This window comes from Astatotilapia calliptera, chromosome 2 (assembly GCF_964374335.1).
Source record: "Astatotilapia calliptera chromosome 2, fAstCal68.1, whole genome shotgun sequence".
NCBI lineage: Eukaryota > Metazoa > Chordata > Actinopteri > Cichliformes > Cichlidae > Astatotilapia > Astatotilapia calliptera.
The window spans coordinates 11,728,005-11,733,426 of NC_137423.1; the positions used below are offsets into that span (position 1 = coordinate 11,728,005).

General features: G+C 36.0%; 1 long non-coding RNA gene across 1 annotated transcript; it reads left to right on the forward strand.

Moving 5' to 3' along the window:
- Window positions 1-1,861: 1,861 nt before the first annotated feature.
- LOC145430395 (uncharacterized) lies at window positions 1,862-4,230 on the forward strand. Its single transcript, XR_013910960.1, has 3 exons — window positions 1,862-2,102; window positions 2,741-3,250; window positions 3,432-4,230. It is a non-coding gene; the product is annotated as an uncharacterized LOC145430395 (long non-coding RNA).
- Window positions 4,231-5,422: the final 1,192 nt, after the last annotated feature.

A 5,422-nucleotide genomic window follows, 5' to 3' on the forward strand; every position in this document is an offset into this window, starting at 1 on the left:
ACAAAAAGGGAAGCTAAGCGCATCCGGCTGTGATTTCACGCTACTCCATTGTCATATTTGCAGGAGAATAGGTAAGTAGTAAGTATTAGTACTTTTTATTGACGTTGATACTTGATTTTTTAAGCCTTTGTGATTGTTTGTCAATATTAAAGTGAAGTCGCTATCTGCTTTCTGCACAAAACTGTCAAATTTGCAGATTCGGTGAAGTCTGCTGTCAAGTTACTGGACACGTGGTATTTGCACAACACTTTTGAGTCCACAGCTTCAGTGTTTTAAGGCTGTTTCGGTAATGTCGTTATTTAATAAGTTAAATTATTTGCATTGTCAACTGCACATATTGAAGCTCATAAGAAAATGTTTACTGACATTCGTAGATATGGAGAAGAAGTGGGAAGAGATTTACGCGTTCATTTCTGCGGGCTCCTACCCTTTCAGGATATGACAAGGCTCAGAGGCAAAACCTCAGAAGATATGCCTCAAAATTCAAACAAAAGGGTCAGTAATTTATTGTTAATACTAACAACTCATATATGTGGTTAAATTAATTTCTAAATATATATTGTTTTACTGCAGATGGAGAACTCTTTGTTGGAACCAGAAGAGTAGTAAAAACCATGGATGATGCCAGGAAGATATTTCATGAGTTTCATTCATCTCCAATTGGAGGACACACTGGCACACACAAAACGCTAAATGCAGTGTGTTCCAGATTTTACTGGTTTGGTATGACAGTTGACATTAAAACATGGGTATGTATTAACTGTTTGTATTGTTGTTAAATAGTGTTTAAAATTAGCAAATTTTTTGATATCAGTTAAAAGAGAAACTGTACACTTGCAAAATATAAATAAATATGGTTAATTAGTGATATTACAGTAATAACCTGTAGGCCTGACAGAGATTTGAAGATGCGCACACAAACTATTGTTGCTAAATAGTTTGTTCGTTAGAGAATATGTCATTAAGTGTTTTTGTTTTTTGTTTTTTACAAATGAGAATGTTGAACATTTACGTGAACTCCATAAATATTTTTACCTTAAAGATTCTGGAATGTGACCAGTGTCAAAAAGTTGGGAAACCACTGACTGCTGTGCAACCGTTGCAGTGTATTCAGGTAAATATTATGCCCCGTTTACCCATCAAACTATGCTTGTAGCTCATATTCATAAAGGCAGGAGGGTTTGCCAACTAATTTTAACCATCAATGTTAATGTGTACATTATACAAATTGTTATTCAAATTATTAATTTTTCCTTGATAGGTGTCTGAAGTGTGGGAACTTATTGGTATAGATCTTACTGGACCTCTTCCTAAAACTTCAAGCGGCTTCCAGTATATACTTACTGCAACTGACTACTTTTCAAAATGGGTTGAAGCTTTCCCATTAAAAACGAAATCTGCATCTGAGGTAGCCCAGCACTTGTGCTCCATTATATATAGACATGGCTGCCCCAAAAGGATTTTGTCAGACCAAGGCAGAGAGTTTGTGAATGAAGTAAGTGTTAAATAATTTTCAGTTACATTTTTTAACTTTACTTCACTGGGGTCAAAGATTTTTTCTTGTGTGCTTGTATAAGCAGTATAACCTTGTCCTTATCTGTTGAAGCTCAACTCTGATCTTTGCAAGTTATTGCAAATTGAAAGAAGTGTCACAGCAGCATACCATCCACAGACCAATGGTCTAGATGAAAAGACCAATGACAACATAAAAAGGTATGCCTAATTTTTATCTATCAGTTTTTAATAACATTACTTATGTTATTCAAACTTAATTGTTACTTAATAATTTATTAATTTCTTTACTTCTAATTGAACTTTCTGTCTTACTTCCTGTGTTTACATATTTCTATGCCTGCACAGCAAATCACTGGAGTTAAATATTCTGGAGTTAGGCATAAAAGTGCGCAAGAGTTACATTCCGGGAGTTTATTTTTCACCTTATACTACAGTCAGTGTTGGGGAGTACTCTAAAGCGGTGTAATATTTAGGTGTTCATTCACTGGGTGCTAAGGAGTCTAATTCAACACATTGCTGGTGTTGTTTGTCTGTCGACCGTTACAGCGCCTATCTGTGTTTCTTTCTTGGACTCCGACATGTAGGAGGTAAAAATACTTTATTTACTTTGGAATTTTCTGTGAGTGTAGTGATGTTATTTATATATATATATTCAGTTACATGGATGCACAAGTAAAATATAAAGTTAACTAACTAGCACTACATGTGTTTTCTGTATGTTATGCTGATTTGGAGATAGCAGCTAGGCTAATGCTAGTCAAAAGTTAGCTAACTTACTTATCTTACTGTATTTTAAGATACACATTTCACGTTGTCAATGAAAACGTTTATTTCTATTTCTTAATTTTAACACCAACGTTTAATTTAACGTTAGCTAACTACAGTAATATTCTGTTTAGACTCATGGTAATGGCCGTATTTAACCAAAGAGAGGTGCAGCCTGCACTGATGAGATGTTGAGGTACCATTAACATCAGTTAGTTAGTCCTGCTGCACACTGAGACATGCACACAACCCTGTCTCCAGAACTGTAAAGACAAGGACACAGCAAACATGCAGTCACGTTGTCTGCTAAACCAGCCTAGCTAAATAGATTTTAAGCAATATTTAGTGTGGACAGGCTAACTCAATGTAAGACAGTGTTCGTTGATTAAGTTATACACAGTTTACATAGAGTTACCATAAACAACCTCTTCTTCTTGTGTTGTGTTTCATAGTAGTAAAGGTGGCCAAGATGTTGATAAAAGTAAAACACAGAGAGACAAAGAAATATGCAAAATTGGAAGAAGTCAGCTTCACAGATTTTGTGAGAGCAGGTAAGTTATGGTTTGTACTAAGTCATTAAAGAAGAAATGATAATGTTGTTATTAACTAAGTGATGATTTTACTTCAGTGCAGCAGAAGTTTCTCATACCAGAAAATGCAGCAGTGAAAGTCACGGATGAGCAGGGTATAGAGGTGGATGAGGATATCTTTCCTGAACTTGCAGCAGTCAAAGAGGTGTGTTTTGTCATCTATACAGCTGAAGGTAAGTAAATATATGCTCTGATAGATTTTGAAGGATTTGATTTGTACAGTTACTCTTAAATAAACATTTTTAATTTGTCTAATATCCTGTGGTAACAACAGTAAGTTGGATTTATCACATGCATTTCAGACATCCTGGAAACACAATCATCAAAGAAGCTGCGTGACTGCTCAGACCTAACACACTATGTGACACTCACACCTTGTGGTATGTAAATTGTATATTACCATAATAAAATACAAAATAACCATCTGTTCTCCTGGGAGAAAGTATAATTTAATCAAACCGTGCAATTTACTGGCCCTGTGTGCATAAATGGTATCTTTGTTGTGTTGTGTTTTTGATTGTATATACCTTGTATTCTAATATTTTTATTTGTCACCCTCAGATTTGACTGTCCTGAAGCAACATGTGGAAGAGCCCTCCTCTCCAAGTCTAACAGATACATTGTCTGTCTCAACCACCAGCAGTCAGAGCAGTGACACAAGTGATGCCGGACTTCAAATGGTTCAGCCTCTATTGGACAGCATACATGAAAGAAATGTAGATACAGTACTTAATTGACTTATACTTGACTCTTTAGTTGCCATTACTTGAAAAAGCTTAAACACGAAGATAAAACAGATTAGAGAAAAATAATTTAATATAGTATTTCATGTAGTTTGCTCTGCAACTGTAGTGTGTAATAAGACTTGCTCTCTCTCTCTCGCTCTCTCTCTGTTTTTGTTATGCATGTTAACCATGAAACGTGTTTCCATGATCAGTGTCCTGCTTTTCAGGTAAATGAAACCATTTTTAAGAAGATACTGGTCCTAGAAAGGGAGAAAGTAAGACATTTCAAATGTTTTGATGCCCAAATGTCATATGGGTGTGATTCACAATTTTATGTTCTGTGAGAGAGTTGCATTACTTAATTTGTTGGCTTGATGGAGACTTTACAGAGTCTTCCTCACGTTAACACTGCATTACAAGAAGTGCTTATTCTGTAGTCATTTTTTTCCTTTAATTCTGTTTTTTTTTTTTCTTTTCGCCCAATGTTAGGCCTTTCTGACCTCAACTGTTTAGCTGCCAGTAATGGTGGATATTATGCTATTACAGTACTGTTACACAGAATGTATGTTAATCCATGCAGCATTCATATTTGAATATGTTATTTTTGATAAATAAAATCCATACATTCATAATAATCACTATTGTGTTTTTGTAGTAATTTGCACCAAAAACCTAAAAGTTTTTTCAATTGATGAGTAACACTACAAAAGAGTCAATATCAAACTTAACTCTAGTTATGAGTTAAATTTTACTCTATATGGTAGTAGAAATTTCACTCCGTGAGAGTTTAGTTTTAACTCCTATAAAGAGTTGAAAAATCAACTCCCGGAAAAGAGTTACTCTAACTCTGCACTAGAGTTCATTCGATGGTCACGCATGTACACTCAAATGTAGTTAATCTGAACTCCCTGAGAGTTTATTCCAAAGACCAGAATTTGCTGTGTGCATTTAGAGCCCTCCGAAAACTGGTGAATGACCAGCAGAATAACTGGGATCTGTATCTAGAGCCCACCCTGTTTTCACTTCGGTCAAAAGTACACACCACAACAAAATACACACCTTTTTTTCTGATGTATGGAAGAGAGGCAGTATTTCCATCAGAAGTGCCTGCTCAAGTGCCGGTGAGTGTTTGTCAAATTCTTTCTATGTTAGAACCAAGAATTGAAACCATTTAAGAAAAAAACCCAGTAATGTCTTTATGAATATGATATCATCTTGTTTTAATTGCTAATATCTACAAAATTTTAGATTTCCAACATCATTCTGCCAGTAGTGATGTGCGGATCGATCCTGAAATATCGATTCCTCCGATACCAGTCATTTATGTTCTAGAATCGATTCTCACATTAAAATATCGATATTTTTAGTAATTTAGAGTAAATTTGTAGTTTATCATTAACAGCAACACAGTGGAAAGAAACTATAACATTCGGATTGTCTACATTCAAAGGAACTACTTCCTCTTCCGCCTTTCATAGTCATGTGCGAAATACCCTTGGCGTGCGCACTCACAACAATGGCTGAGCGTAATTGTGCGGACATATTTTACCTCCACAAACAGCTGAGACATGGTTTGCGATACATGTGGCAAAAAAGTGCTCCAAGAGTGAGGTGTTGTGGCCATACTTTCCCAACCTTGAGACCTCGGAATTAGGGAGACATTCAAAAGGGCACATTTTACAGGGTTTATTTATCGGATAAAATACATTAAATGTCACCGAAACAGCGGGGGCGTCCAAATTTAGAGGCTGCTTCCACCTGAGGACCCGCCCTTCGCGGTCTAAAGAAAGCCGGGTAGTACGTCATGAGTTCCCTCGGTGGAGTGAA